This window comes from Pan troglodytes, chromosome 16 (assembly GCF_028858775.2).
Source record: "Pan troglodytes isolate AG18354 chromosome 16, NHGRI_mPanTro3-v2.0_pri, whole genome shotgun sequence".
NCBI lineage: Eukaryota > Metazoa > Chordata > Mammalia > Primates > Hominidae > Pan > Pan troglodytes.
The window spans coordinates 27,079,089-27,096,106 of NC_072414.2; the positions used below are offsets into that span (position 1 = coordinate 27,079,089).

The following is a 17,018-nucleotide window of genomic DNA, read 5'->3' on the forward strand; positions in this document are numbered from 1 at the left end:
GCCCAGGAGTTCAACAAAAGCCTGGGCAACATAACAAGAGCCCAGCTCTACAAAAATAAAACAATTAGCTGGGCATGGTGGCTCACCCTGTAGTCCCAGCTTCTTGGGAGGCTGAGGTGGGAGAATTGCTTGAGCCTGGGAGTTGGAGGCTGCAGTCAGCTGTGATTGCTTCACTGCATTCCAGCCTAAGGGACAAAGTGAGACCCTGTCTCAAAAAAAAGTGCAGGAAATTCTGATTTCTGAGTGTGAGGAGAGCAGAGGCTGGGCAGACTCTTCTGTCCAACAGTAGAACATTTTTACCATCTCCTGTATTGCCTTTGGGGACCTTACCTACCCCCTGGGCTAAGACTTTCAAATTGAATCTTCTAACCTAGCTGTCTTCCCCTTGCTGGGGTGAGCCTTTGGCTTTTTTTCTTGCTAAGATATTTCACAGGCAAAATGAAGGGTGCAAATGAAAATTCAAAATCGAGGCATTCAGGGTTAATTCATGGCTTGCTAAACCATCTAAATTGAACTTTAAATAATTAGACTTAAAATATATTGGGTCAGAAGATAAATCTGATCACAGCAATACAAGAAGAATCTGATCTGGTTTTACCTTCATTCTTCCCTGAAGAAGGCTCATTTTGAGAACAACTGAAGAACAAATTTAACTTAAATTTGATATAGATTGGATCAAGAAAACTAAAGACAATATAAAAAAGAAAAGCTGCCAGACACTGATAACTCTAGGAGAATTAATGCAGTTGAAAATTACTTACTGTATGCAGTTTACAAGATTCTGTTTAAAAAAGCATAAACTATTCAGAAAGACTGAAATCTATTATATTAATGATATATTTTTTTCTTTGAGACAGAGTCCTGCTCTGTCGCCCAGGCTGGAGTGCAGTGGCACCATCTCGGCTCACTGCAAACTCTGCCTCCCGGGTTCACGCCATTTTCCTGCCTCAGCCTCCCAAGTAGCTGGGACTACAGGTGCCTGCCACCACACCTGGCTAATTTTTTGTATTTTTAGTACAGACGGGGTTTCACCGTGTTAGCCAGGATGGTCTTGATCTCCTGACCTTGTGATCCGCCCGCCTCGGCCTCTCAAAGTGCTGGGATTACAGGCATGAGCCACCGTGCCCAGCCACCGATATATTTGTTTATAAAGCTTTCTTTATTTTAAAAAATAAAGCTATTTAGGAGAAGCATTTTTTTTGTGCCTCAAAACAATGCAGATAGAGAGAAACGGATACACAGAAATATTAACAGTTTGATTTTATTAAACTGTTAATTTCCTAACGATTTTTCCAGTTAGAACTTTTTTAGGATTCTTTATTTTAGGATTCTTTATTTTAATGTTTAGTTTTTTCTTATTTTGGGGACCATTTTCCAAAAAGCATTACTTTCTGTTACTTCCAGTAAATGCACAGTATTTTATGGAAAAGCTACCTTTTGTTAGATAACTTTTTACCTCTTGGGAGGTGTTTTCTCTCTGTCTGTCATCTCTCAAAAATCCAAGGCAACTTATTTCAAATAAGTGGCAATAAATTGAAAATTTTCACAAATGTTAATCTGACCGAGGTGTACAATACTAATAAACCAAGAGCTTCAGGAATTGAGTTACTGGCTTAGCTAAGACCTGACTAAAATGGTTTACATTTTTTTAAAGTACTAAAAAAAGCCTTTTCTAAAATCACAGTATGCTGTTTTTAAGTCAATTTTGGTTTGTCTCTTCCATTTTTTTCTTGGTATGAACTTTGAGTTTTAGGATTCTGAGGCAAAGATTTTAGTTGATTTCTAAGTGTAGGTAAATAACACTAACCTTATGATTAATTACATCTTCATTTCTTTTCTTCTCTAGATTATTGATTAAAATAAGTATTCTGTTTTTCTGCAATATGTTCTTTCTGCAACAAACAGAAATGTATAAAGAAGAAAACCAAAGTCATTTATAATCCCACCATCTAGAGAGAATCTCTTTTTACATTACGATGAATTTCTTTCTAGTCTTTTGTGTGCATATATACATTTCCAAGTTACTTATTTTAGATTTCATAACATAGATGTGCTATCTTTCATGTTGGCACTTAACAGAGAGTTTCATTTTTTACTTTCCTAGTGTCCTTTAACTGAAATTCCTTTACATGTGAAGCAACTGTCCTAGAATTTGGGAAGACCAATGACTGACAATTATTCTTCATTAGAGGAGTTACAATATGAAAATACTGCTTGGGAGCTGGTTAGCTGATACAAACAGTATGAACATTCTAGGGAGCTAGCTCCAGCTGCATTCTTTAAGCTGGCAGGCTATTCTAGAAGGCTAACAATACACTTGCGCAGAAAACAAATGTTCCCTGTTCCTGTCTATGAGGGGTAGATCCCTTCAGTTTGTCAAAATTCTTCTGCCATTTCTCCCTTTGCTGGAATCCAGTCCTGGACATGCAGTGGACAATTATTGACTTCATTGGAACACACAGAGATGAAAACAGCTTCAAGTTCTGGGGTAGTAACCTTAGCCAGCCATCAAAGAATTATTTTATTTATGCACTGTGAAAAGGATGGCTGGAGATATTTCTATCTGTATATCCATCCACTTCTCTCTCCATCTATCTATCTACATTGTTTTGAGGCACAAAAAATACTTCTCTTAAATAGCTTCATTTTTAAAAATAATGTTTTAAAAACAAATAGTATATGAAACATTTAAATCCCCTCTGCAATAGCATTTGTGTAATATTTCATAGTTGCATACCCAAATAAACAAAAGCCCAAAATGCCGAAAGGCAACCACCAAAATGGTATATAAAGGTTAGATAAATGTAATGGGCTTATAGTTTCTGTGTGTGTGTGTGTGTGTATGTATACATACATGCATGAGCACTTTATTCAAAGTTCTACTCATTGAATATATATTACTTCAATAACATATTAGTTGAAAGTAACATTACTTTTATGATAGATAAAACAAAGTAAGCTTATAAGGAAGAATTTTAAAAGTTCTCACTGCAATAATCTTTCAATTGCGGTTCTTAAAAGTATATTTGACCACAGAATGTATTTTAAAAATGTAATATCAAAACCTAAAACTGTCAAGACTATTTCTTTGCTGAATGTTATGGGTATTGCACTCCATGTTTTGTTTTAATATTTCATTTTCTCATCTCCTTATTTCCTCCTTTTCTCTCCTTCTTATAAATACTAGCATAGTCATACATCTAAACACTATCTTTTACTTTGGATGTTATGATGAGAGGGAGAAGAAAATTGATATGTTTTTACCTTTGCATTATTTCAACATGATCTCATATAGTTCTTTTAAACATTTTTGCCCTATATATTTTCTGTCCTTCCCTTCTCTCTCCATTTTCCTCTCTTTCCTAGAATAATCATGTTGATCTGCCGTATTGCAGAAGTAGCAGTAATGGTACTACTAAAGGTGAATTTGAAAAATTTTACAACATTTATTATCATTGTGTCTGGGCATTGACTTAGCCTGTACATTATTCATATATGGAACCTCTAAAAGTCTTCAGTCTTCTTTATTTAAAATGGTATTCATTTGGTGAATATCTACCATGACCTTATCACCCAACATGTCACCAAGCAGCTAATCAGGCTGTCCTGATGTCCTACTATCAAGGTTAGTCTATTCATAAATGTCTTGGGAAAATCGTAATTGATTCTAGAAAAATCAAAGTGGGGACAACACTCCTGATTTCTTTTTCTGGAGGAAACACTGGTTAATATACGTTACATATAACAGTGTCACATTTATTGAATAAATTAAGCTCTAAAGTGCCAAATACAGCTCATTATTGCCATCAAGCAAGCACTTACATGGTGCTTTCTATATGGCAAGCATTTGATCTAAATGCTTGATATATATTAACTCGTTTATTCCTCTAACAATCCTATGAATAGGTACAGTATTATTCCTGTTTAACAGATGAGGAAATTGAGGAGCAGGGAGGTTATAGAAATTGCCCAAAGTCTTGTAGCTCTTAAGCAGCAAAACTAAGATTTAAAGCCAGACAGCTTACCTTCCGACGCCTTTCTCAATCACAATGCTATCATACTTTATTATCAGTATATATTTGAACATTAATTTTTTTAATATACAGAGCATTATCCATGCACAGGGAATGTAAAAAAATATAAAAGAGTTTCTGCCTTCAGGGTTCTTCAATTTAGTTAGAAAGAGTAAACAATATAAAATTGTAAACAATACTAGGCAGCAGAAGCAGTGACAAAGGAGTCATTCAGATGAGTTTTCTAGGATTTTTAAGGTGGCCTGGTCGGTGAGAGCATGGGAAATTTGGAAAGGCTTCATATACCCAGACTTGTGAAAGATTTGGACCAAGGATCAAGATGCTTTTTAAGATCTTTAAAAAAAGTAATCGGAAATACAGGTAACTTAAAAATGTACTCAAACTCACTAAGACAGATGGTCTGGAATAATCTGAATTATCTGTGGGTAGAGTGAGTACTTGATTAAACCCCAGCAGGTGAGTGAGAATTACTAATATAAAACAATGGAATTTAAAACACAATTATTATGCCATTAATATAGAAGAACTAGAGTGATCAGATAATTCAGAAAATGCTTGCCTTGATGCCTTTAAAAGTGGGACATGCAACGCCTTGGGCTGCAAACAATTAGTCCTGCATGTCAGAAGCTTGGGAGTGACAAGACCATTTGACAGCTCTGAACGATGAATCAGTGCCCAGGAGAACAGCAATCTAGAAACTGACTTGATTTGATACTTCTTTTTGCTTAAAGCAACCAACATTTCAGTGATCTATAGTACTCCAGGGTTATATTTATCTACAATTACTGTAATGCAATTGTTTCAGAAGAAATAATGGGTAAGTTAAATAACAAGACCAATGGCACCTCAGGATAAATAAGAATACAGGAAAATTTAATTGTTAAAAATCCTGTATATCTATTTCTGCCACCTCTTTTAAGTTAACAGTAAAATTATTTCATTTTTCTTCCATTTAACTCACAAGCTACAAGACTGTACTATAGTTTGGCTCCCCATTTTAGCTAATTATAGTTTATTCTATAAATTCCATATTTACAGGGAACATTATGTATCAGTTTCTTAACATTAATGTCTTTTGTAGAATGTGTTCAGCTTACATATAGATTGAATATAGGTTGAATATTGGTTCAATAGATTGAAATATATTCAATATTTCAATGGATTCTAATAATCTGGTATAATTATTTTCTCTCTAGTATTTCTACCATCCACTCAGTTATTCACAATTAGAAACCTAACGGTCATTTTTGGTTCTTTCCTTTCCTTTTCTACTCATACTTAGTCAACACGTGTTCTTGATCATACTTCTTAAATATTTTATAAATGTGTATAATTCATAAAGGCAAATTATTTCCATAGACCCGGAGGCATATATATTCCTGCTGAAATTAGAACCCAGGTCTTTTGATTCCTCATTCAGCCCTTTATTCGATCTATGATACTTTCAGAGTAGGGACTTTCTTTTTAACTCAAATCTGTCCTTTCTCAATAAGTAACTACAGAGTGAAAAATAATAAATGCAAGCTCCCTGCAAACATTAAAAAAGGGCACAGAAATACCAATGAGTATTAATGTGCATAAAACCCTATTAGCATTACCTATGACACTTGACTCCGAATTTATCATTCTTATGCTTCATTAAAGAATGTTTTGCTGAATGTCCCCCTGGTCAATGTCTCCACCTGTGCTGTGGATCTTAACTGCTTTTGCCCCCTCCTGAATCCTGCTCAGGGAATACTTCCCTCCCCACAGTATCTAACATCTCCATCCCCCTTCTCTCCTCCCTTGCTCTTTCCCTTCAGCCTATAACTATCCTTATATTTCTTCCAACTTAAGAAACAAAGAAAAGCAAACACACACAAAAACCCCAAAACTAAACTAAACTGAAAGCATTTCCTTGTCACCTCCCCTCACCACACAACTGTCACTAGTCTTTTTTTGTTTGTTTGTTTTTTGAGATGGAGTCTCTCTCTGTTACCAGGGCTGGAGTTCAGTGGCCCCATCTCGGCTCACTGCAACCTCTGCCTCCCTCCCAGGTTCAAGCGATTCTCCTGCCTCAGCCTCCCGAGTAGCTGGGATTACAGGCACCCACTACTACGCCCAGCTAATTTTTTGTATTTTTAGTAGAGACGGGGTTTCACCATGTTGGCCAGGCTGGTCTTAAACTCCTGACCTCGTGATTCGCCTTCCTCGGCCTCCCAAAGTGCTGGGATTACAGGCGTGAGCCACTGTGCCTGGCCCACTAAGTCTTCTTTAGTCAAGCTACTTACAGACCTGACCACCACACGGGCCTTCCTCACTGCCTGACCGCCATGCACTCCTCAACCCACAGTCACTTCTGGCCTGGCTATCACCATGCCTACCATCATCTTTGTTTTGCAAAGCCAATGTACACTTTTCTATGATTTTGCTGAGCCTTTTATAGAATTTGACACAACTGACCATTTATTTAATGAACAATTAATCAGTTATTTCTATGGGCCAGGCATTGTGCTAAAGAACAAGCCTCACTTAGTATTCTGCAATAGACTACAATTAGATTCAACTGTTCACAGGCTATGATTGCACTAGAGGTGCATAAAAGAATTATCTCTAAAGCCAGGGTCTTCTCACTGCCAGTGAGTGGACAGTGAGTGCAGAAATATTTTTATTATGTGTATCCATTCATGTTAACTACATATGCGATCCTGATGCTTGTTCTGCTCCATGGCCCACACATCTCTTGAATGTAGAATACCTGCACCAGCTTTCTCTGAGGAGAATGAGGATCTGGTCCACTGGGAGTCTTACGACTTTTTAATTTTATGTCCTCAACTGTTTTACATAAGGGACCAGCAAATTGGAAGTTGGAAAGATTTTTGCAAATAGAGACAATGTAAATGTTATTTTCAGTTGAGCCTCATGTCCACCTTTTAAAACTAGATTACTCTTTCGGAGGTGACAGAGAGAGAGAACGACAGATCAGAGTTATAACTAGAAAATAAGGAACATATTTCTTATCAGATGGTGCAATTTAATAAAAGTAACAACAAAGGAGGGGCTTGAGAATAATAATAGAGAAGTTCCTTAGCCATTTGAACTGGCAGTAGACAGTAAGAATTTATATGAACCCATTTAAGAATCTCATTTGGTTTCCAAACAGTATCTGCCAATAGTGATGTACAGAACAACTCCACAGCTGTTATTCATAATAAATGCTTACAAATATAAGAAAACTATTTGGCCATGGATCATGGGAGTTTTAAACAAATATACGTCTGGAAGGCAGAGCTCGTGTTGTAAATTTTATGCAAGGCCCTTAGAAATCTACTTCAGTAAACAGCAAATGTAGCCATTACTCCTACCTCAATGTGCAAACTTGTGGTGAAGAACACATGCTACAGCCTTTACATGGGAGATCATCATATTCATGCAAAGTAATAAAAACAATCACAAAGATTCAGGTTCCAGTGTTTTCCTGCCACATAGCCATGTAAACAATAACAAAGATTTAGATGCTCCTCGAAAGAATCATAGAGATATTAAAAGATGATGATGCCAAAAATTCGAATTTCCGTTAAGAATCGAAATAAAAACAAAGGGTTTTTTTCTGGTTTACATTTCTGGCTCCAAATGATGATGTTTCTATAAGGTTTTGGAGACATTCAGAACACAAATTCAATGGCTATATCTTTCATAAGTTTATTTTTCAATTATCTCATCTCTCTCCTGCTTCACCAATCCCACAAAAACAAAAGATAAAGAAAAGCAAACATCTAAAGGTAATGAGACAGGAAGAAGTAAAACATGTAGGTAACTCGATTGAGTTACTCAACTTTAACCCGGGGAAGTGGGTTTGACTTTCATAGTAACCAAAATTTCTAGTAATTCATGTTAGGATTAATTTTAGCTTCTGGATCTATGTTTTTCTTTTAGCTTAAATTACAGCATTGTTTGTAAAACTGTGGTCTACAGTATTGTTTTTAAAATGTAACGTGCATTCAAAACACCTGGGGGTCATATTAGAATGAAGATTCTGACTCAGTGGGTCTATGCTGTGGACTGAGAGTCTTTATTTTTAACGAATTCTCAGGTGACATTGATGTCTCTGGTTCATGGACCACACTTTGAGTAGCAGGCATCTGGATTTGAGAATATAGCAGATCCTCAAATAATGTAGTTTTGTTTAACACTGATGAGAAATAAACAAATCAATCCCAGGCTGGGGCCACCATCTGTGTGGCATTTGCATATTCTCCTCATGTTTGCATGGGTTTTCTCTGGATACTCCATTTCCTCCCACATCCCAGCGACGTGCACAGTGGGTGAACTGGCGTGTGTGAATGGTCTCAGTCTGACTGAGTGTGGGTGTGGGTTTAAGTGCACACCTGTCCAATGTGGTGCCTGCCTTGTGCCCTGAGCTACTGGGTTGTGTTCTGGGCCACCCTTGACCCTGAACTAGAATAAGAAAGCTGGAAAAGGAATAAGTGAATGAACACAAATTATTATAAAATAAAAATGCGTGAAGTCTATGCTAATCATACAAATGATAATAAGCGACGCAGAACGAAATGCTCAGCAAGTCCACCACGTTTGTTATTGTTTGTTTTTGAATGTGTGGTGCTCGGAAGTGCTCCTTACAATTTTCACTTTGAAGAAATTTATTCCTTGATTTAACTCACCATGACTACAACTGCTGTCACTCACTGAGTCATAAAAAATTGGGTAAATAATTATCTTACTTGTTTTTATTCATCCTTCTTAAGTGTACATATAGCTCACATTAATTTCAACGTTTAAGATTAGATGTGTTTTTAATCTTTATTTAGAAGTTTAGTAACGTTTTTGTGACCAGAAATATGCCTAGGAACTTAACTCTTGTTTATATCAATTAGCCTATGGTAAAATTAGTTTTCTTATACATCATTTCACATAAAGTTGCAGTTTCCAGGAGCCTAGTGACAATGTTAAGTAAGGACTTAACTGTATTAGTTCCTTGAGATGCCTGGAGAGTTCTGTGCCTAGTATTAATAAGTTAGGAACCACTGCATACTGTATCATCCTCTTGAAGAGTCACAGTTGACATCAGCATATTAAAAAAAACTCTGAAAATTTGAAGGTTTGAGACACTGGCCCAAAGAAGAGTACACCCTAATTAGACCATTACTCCAAAATCGATTTCCTCAGAAAAATGATTATATTGCATTTGTTTGTTTGTTTTTTGTTTTTTATTTTTTTGAGATGGAATTCTGCTCTTGTTGCCCAGGCTGGAGTGCAATAGTGCGATCTCCATTCACTGCAACCTCCACCTCCCAGGTTCAAGCAATACTCCTGCCTCAGCCTCCCAAGTAGCTAGGACTACAGGCATGTGCCACCACACCTGGCTAATTTTGTATTTTTAGTAGAGACGAGGTTTCACCATGTTGCCCAGGCTCTTCTCGAACTCCTGACCTCAGGTGATCCACCCATCTTGGCCTCCCAAAGTGCCGGGATTACAGGTGTGAGCCACTCAGCCCAGCCAGATTATATTGCATTTTTGAGATGAGAGGAAGAAGTTAGAAATAATGGGCTTTGTTGTACTTAGTGGGAGGAATATAATTTTATTCTAGAAGGTAAATGAACTCTCTGAGATTTAGCTAGGGCAGGGCAGCAGAATGTGACAACAGTGGTGTTTCTGCCACAACTACAAAAAATATCATGATACAGGGGTTGGCAAACTACAGCCCTTGTGGTCAGTTTTTTTATGAAGCAAAGAAAGGCTTTTATATTTTTTAATGGTTGAAAAACATCAAAAGATTAATATTTTATGATGTGAAAATTATATAAAATTAAATTTCAGTGTTTAAAGATTTATTGAAACACAGCCCCACCCATTTATTTATGTACTGTATACGGCTGCTGTCACTATACAAAAAAGAGGTGAGCAGTTGCTGAGAATGTATGGATCACAAAGTCAAAAGTATTTACTATCTGGCATACAGAAAAAAACCTGCCAACTTCTGCAACAATGGACATAAAAACATAAACTTACAAAGATTAAAATATATGGTATTTTATATTTTATTTTTCCCCTCCTCTTATTTTTAAAAATTATAGTTTATTGCCTAAGATTCAGTATTAGGCCCTATATTTTGTTTAGTGAGGGTGTCGAACTAAAAAAAAATGCATAGGTGGTTAGATGGTATTTGTATTTAAGTATTTCTCAAGGCTTAACACTCAATTAGGACTTTAGGAACTTAGGCCTCTACATTGTTTGTATAATTAGGCCATCCTTCTAAGAAGCATGGAGCTTGTGAAATGGAAGATCTCTGGTTCTGCAGAACATCAGAATGAATTTAGTATGTAAGTTTGACCCTTGGAACTGTGAAGAGCAGAAGAGCTCTGTAAAAGAAAGGGACAAAAATCTGCACAGTCCTATAGGAAGAGAAAGAGAGAAAGACAGAGAGAGAGAGAAGAAATGAACAAATGGAAGATCATAGGTAACATAACATAAGCCCCTTCAAGAGAGCCCCTCAAAACATTCCAAAAGTCTGCAAATGACATGAATGCTTGAGGTAGGGGATTTTGTTGTGAAAATCTGGAAAGGGTGGAGTTTAACATTCGGGGTGAGTAATAGCTCAAACCCAAGAAAACCAAGGAAATTAGTAGAAAAATTGGGGAAGGCACAAGGATTTCAGAAGCTGCATAATTGAGTAGTTCATACTTGAGTGGTTCATCTTACCTAGATCTCCAGAGAGAGGAAGGTAGCATCTGATATCTGACTTACATAATCAATAAATATTTGTCGAAAGTTACAATTAGGAGGAATAATTTGGGGGGTTCTATTGCACAGTAGGGTGAAGATGGTTAACAGTAAGGTATATTACAAAACAGCTGGAAGAGGGTTTTTAATGTTTTCACCATAAAGAAATGATAAATGCATGTGGTGATGATGGATATGCTAAACCCTGATTTGACCATTACACAACATATACATGTGTCTAAACATCAAATTTTAGGCCATAAATACATACAATTACAATGTGTTAATTAAAAATAAATAAATAAATAAATATTTGTTGAATGGTGAACTGGCACAAGTTACTTAACTTTGTAATGTCTCATTTCCTCTTCCAGCAAATGGGGACAAGAAAATCTACTTCTCGTCGCTGTGAGGATTAAATTCATTATGCATGTAGCCCTGTATCTGGCATGTAATAGGGCCTCAACCGGTGGTAATTATTGTTCCCATTACTTTTGTTTCATAATTTTAAGCAGACTGTCAGGCACATAGTAGGTGCTCAAGTAGCATTTGTTGCATATGAAATAAAAAAATGTTCTCTCCATGACAAATGTGAACCCAGTATGAAACCATGGGTACCTTTTAAATAGTGCTGTAGTTTTACATTTTGATTATGACTGAAAGGAACACTAATAAGACAAGTTGCTTAAACTGTTATGAAATTGGGATTATTACAGTGGCAGTTTCCTTTTACTCATAGTAGCCTTAACACTATCAAACCTCGGAGGCCCTGGAGACTCATTGGCCCTACACCGCCGTAAGATATCATGCAGAAATATCACAGCCTGTAGATGATTGTAATCAAACACTCCTAAGTTTGATTGAGACAAAGAGGCAAAGAGGATAGCAAAAAATATCTATTCATTTTAGAAAAAATGTGAATAAGGGAGCTACATGAGGAAAATGTTCTTTTTCCCTCAGAGCATTTTGGAAAATGTAATGTTCTACAACTGGCTGCTTCTTCCTTCCACATTTGAAGGTAGGACAAATTCAGAAAGGAAAATGGATCTTTATCTCTGGCCTGTCTATGACCTTCAGCAGAGGTTAATTGAGACGGAAAAGAAAAAGTAGCAGATCTTCTCCTGCACAACTACAGTGCACATTGCCCGATCTTTTTTGCATCATTTTAAAGTATTAGAGCTAACCATAAAAAAGGACTGGATTTATAAACTCCTCATAACTGAAACAAGAGCCAGAGAACTATCAAAGTTTGAATCCAGATTTTCTTTTACCTTGTATGTGTGTGTAGGACGGTTTCTGAAGCATGTTCAATTACATTATCTCATTTGATTCTCATAACAACTCTATGAAGCAGGCTGGCATAATTGTTCTCCATTTTATAGAGAAGCACATTGAAACTCTTAGAGATTAAGGGTTTCATCCAATTTGAAATGATTAGCAAGTACCAGAGATGGGACTAGGTCTTTCAGCTCTTTGTCCACTGCTCTTTCTACCTCATCAGACTGCCCTGGTCCATGAACCCCAGGGTGAAGGGCAAAGGGAGACTACGCATCTCCAGGCCTTGCATTGTGCTAGCCACAGGCTTGGCTGTCCTTATGTGAAACACATGCTAAGATGACATTTATCATGTTTGAATGTGTATGTAAAAGTGACACTCAGCTTGAGGGAGACTGGGTCACATTCATGAAAAAGATAACCACAGATACAGTTCAATCTTATTTGAATTGTGTTCTTTCATGAGAAAGGCACGATTTTGAGACATTACTATTATTACTTTGAATCACATTATATTTCTTATATGTAGAAATCACATTGTATTTCTTATAAAGTAGACCATTATTTTTTAAACGTTTATATTTTCTAGGCATAGTTTGAAATATCTGAAATAAAATTTATCTATTACAGTGTCATCTTTTTTAGTGATATGGAGCAAACCAGGTTTCTGACCAAGGTACCCTCCGCAGACTACACTGAAACATTTTATCTTCTTTCACCTCTGATGAAATTCACATTTGAGAAATTAAGGGAATCCTGAATATCTGATGGTCTTTCTTTTTGTAAAAACCCAGCCCAGACTTAAGGAAAACCATAATACATTTTTCTCATATTAAATATGAAAGATATGATATATGTATTTACAATTATAATGTACAAAAATTGGTTTGTGAGACTGAAGTTTTATATTTGTTTTTGGCACATGTTGTACAAAAGAAAGCAGAACATATGAATGAACAAATTGAATAAGATTTTGGAAGCTATTTTTAAGAAGATAATAAACATTTCAAAGCATAAACTAAATGTTTCTTTTCTAAACATCTGGAATGTTACATTTAAAGTCTCTTATTAGAAATAGTATGATATAAAAAAAGAGTTTAATAATAAATATCTTCTTTTGCAGTTTAAGGTGAAAATGCCACTACTGAACCTTCAACACTTTCAACACTTTAAAATGTTCTCCAAACACCTTTCAAACTCTGTGCGTGGGAGTGGTGGGGGTAAAGGGGGTGGAGGATGGAAAGGATATGGAATGGGATGGGGCACACTTATTTGAGGGGAATCACAAGGTGGACCTAATGACTAGAGAATGCAAATTCATTCTGGCTGTCTGAGAAAGACTCTGTTTTTGTCTTTGATTCAATTTGATGACACAGATTATCTGTCTTGATCTGATTATTCTCTTTTCCCTTTGCCCCAACAATTGCTATTTGACATCTCATGCACAGGAAAGACCCAGTGGGCCACGAATAGAGAAATACAGTTACAGGTGCTCTGTGTTTATGGAAACTAGGTGTCGACCTACACATTTATGGGAGTTGCCTATCACTGAGTTAGAACTTTCTGAGCACCACAGCTTAGACATTATATCCAGTTTACAGGACCTGAATGTGTAGATTTTCCTGGAGGAAATGCTTCTTTGAACTAATTTTGGAGATTTTACAACATTATCTCCTGAAGTATTTGACAGACACCACTATAATTTTGGATTTGTAAATTGAATCTTGATTAACAAGTATCATTACACAATCTGTTTCAGAAAAGTGGTTTCTATAGCATGGGATGAGACTAAGGCTGAGAAGGGTGAATGCAGATTGTTAGGCCTTAAAAATATTTGGGAATGATTCCGATCATCTTCTTTTACAATACTATAAACTTTTTAGTTAGGAGTTGCTCTAATTTTTCTGTTTCTTCATAGAAACCTTTCAAATTAATGAAGAAAATCAAGTTGTTTTCCAAAAATATACTCAAGACATCACCACTCCACATCAAATTCAGAACTTCATAAATAACTTACTGGTTTGCTTGCATTTTTATGATAATGTAACACAGTTATCTCTAATGTTGGCTTCATGAATGTTAGGCATTATTTTCAAAATTAATGTGTATGTTTAAAATCTTGGGGGGTATTATAGCTTTTATTAGATTCTTAAAGGAGTCCATGAGCACCTCTATCCCCCAGAAATTAAGGACCCCTATAATAAATAAGCAGACAAATTTACATGAGACTATAAAAACAGAAGGTCTTAGAGACCAGGTTGTGGTACTCTGTCCCCTCATTTCCGGCACCTTCTTTCAATCCTGCCCACATGCCTGGTGTTGAGGCTCCCTCTTGCTCTTCTGCTCCTATGCATGTACAATCAAGTTAATAACAAGAGACACACAGAATGGATGCTCCTACTGCATTCCTACTCTTTAATTATGAATATCAAATCGACCCTGAATCTTAGTGACCATTCCTGTTCTGTGAACAAATTGGACAATGAAGAAAGGAATTAAAAATGTTCTTCGTCACTCTCCTTCTTAAACTAAGAGCCTAGAGAAAGAAAGGCTAGCTTTTAAATTTTAGGCTGAATGGGGGAGCTGTAGCAATCAAATGTCAAAGGCATTTACTAAGAAGGATTCCAAAACAACCCAGCCAAAAAAAAAAAAAATCCTTATCAGATCTTCTAGATTTATAATCTTGTTTCTTTTTCTATTAAAAATACTTTCATTTTCAGTCTTAGAATCCCTGGGTAATACTTAAATACTACCATATTCCAACAAAGGAGGAGAAGGGAAGAAGACATCTGCCATTGCCTAGGCTCCAGTTGTGATGCCTTCCTGTCTTCCACATTTCTGTAGTGGCCAATTCTTTATTGTATGTCCCTATTTTGCATCATGGTCCCTCTCTCAAGGAAGTGGAAGGGCAGAAATGAGGGGAAAAAAGTGTGAGATTAAAAGGCTGCCACTTGAATGAACTAAGATTTTTGTTTTTTATATCTTCATTGGCTATATAAGCATTTGGGAGAGAATGTATCAGTATTTGCATTGCTGTCTTTATCAATAAAATTACATTTGCTAATGGTTTTCATGGAATTAGGGAATTATATGCACTCACCAAATGTAATATGATTCATTTTAAACAAACCCCCTTTCATGAATTAGGTATTTTTCTAAACATTCTTACAGCAAGTTGTTTTGAAACTCAAAAGTGCCAATGTTAATAACATCCATAATTGTTTCTCTACAGCTTATGCTGTTATATATTATATAAGAAAAACTAGAAAAACTGGTAAAAAGGAGTTTAAAAAGAGTTCTCAACTTGAATTAAATAAGTGGGAGATAGAACAAATTATAGTACTTATGTTGGGAAAGCTATTTTTCAGCTTTTGAATTTTTTAGTTATGGCATGACTAAGAAAAAATTGAACGCCTACATACCAGCATACACAATGGGTTTTAGTCAGGGAAATTGGTTTTAGCAAAAGATTACTGGAAATGATAAAAAGAAAAAAACAAAAGAACTCTTCCGTCTCTCTACTTCTGACCACCTCTGACTTTACTCACCTAGAACAACCCTAATCTTCTTTAAAAATCCAACTCTCCACCTACTATCTGCCTGCACCAGGTAGCAAAGTTGGCTAGGAAAAAACACAGGCTAAGCTCATTTTAAATAGAGAGACACTCACTGGTCTCATCTTAAATTTATATTTACTGATTTTAAATGGGCCTTCAGCATCCCACTATATTTATATAGTCGATGTATACTTCTACTTTTCTAAGCTGGTGTTTCACACCCATACCCTTTCCTTTTTCCCCGACTTCCGACATTTCTCTCTACTCCTCACTCTCAGCTAATGAGCTTGCCTCTTATTTCAATACAAGACTGAGAAATCAGAAAAGAATTACTTTATCTTCTCACTATGGAATCTACCCCCATGTACTCTGCGTTTTCTTTCTTTACAATGGGAACCACGTTCCCATGTAAGACCAACTCCTCTGCTTGTGCAATGCATCTTATTCCTTCTCGACCATTCACTTCTACAGCTATTCTTTCTCTTGTATCTTCAGTTTCTACTTTTCTACTGGATCAGCATAAATGCAGGCTGCAGTATCTCTCATTTAAAACATACTCTTCTCTAAGACATACAAGTGGCCAAGAAACATGAAAAAATGCTCATTATCACTAACCATCAGAGTAATGCACATCAAAACCACAAAGAGATACCATCTCACAGCAGTCAGAATAGCTTCTATTAAAAAATTAAAAAAAAATAACAGGTGTTGGCAGAACTGCAGAGAAAAGGAAACACGTATACACTGTTGCAGGGGATGTAAATTTGTTCAGCCACTGTGGAAAGCAGTTTGGAGGTTTCTCAAAGAACTGAGAAGTACCATTCGACTCAGCAATCCCATTACTGCATATATATCCAAAGGAAAATAAATCGTTCTACCAAAAAGTCACATGCATCTGTATGCTCATCCAGCACTATTCACAATAAGAAAAAACATAGATTCAACCTGGTACCCATCAATGGTGGATTGGATAGAGAAAATGTGGTATATAAACACCATGGAATACCACACAGCCATAAAAAAGAAAGTCACATCTTTTGCAGCAACATGGATGGAGCTGGAGGCCATTATCCTAAGCAAACTACCGTAGAAACAGAAAACCAAATACTGCATGTTCTCACTTATAAGAAGGAGCTAAACATTGAGTATACACGGACATAAAGATGGAAACAATAGACTGGAGAATACAAGAAGGGAGAAGAAGTGGGGGAAGGATTGAAAAGCTACCTATCGGGTACTATGCTCACTACCTGGGTGATGGGTTCAATCGTACTCAACATCATGCAATATACCTTTGCAACAAATATGCACATGCATCCCCTGCATCTAAACTAAAAGTTGAAAAAAAAAATTCTTTTCTAGACCACACATCCTAATTATTGTCCCATTTCTTCTCTCTACCCTGCAGCAAAATAAAACCTTCAAAAGGCT

General features: G+C 36.3%; 1 protein-coding gene across 1 annotated transcript in view; it reads right to left on the bottom strand.

Moving 5' to 3' along the window:
- Positions 1-1,807: 1,807 nt before the first annotated feature.
- Positions 1,808-17,018, bottom strand: part of DPH6 (diphthamine biosynthesis 6) — a 405,738-nt gene continuing 390,527 nt past the window's right edge. Inside the window, exon 11 of the transcript XR_010151340.1 lies at positions 1,808-1,892. The gene's annotated coding sequence lies outside the window, so the exon portion shown is untranslated. The remainder of the gene's footprint in view (positions 1,893-17,018) is intronic.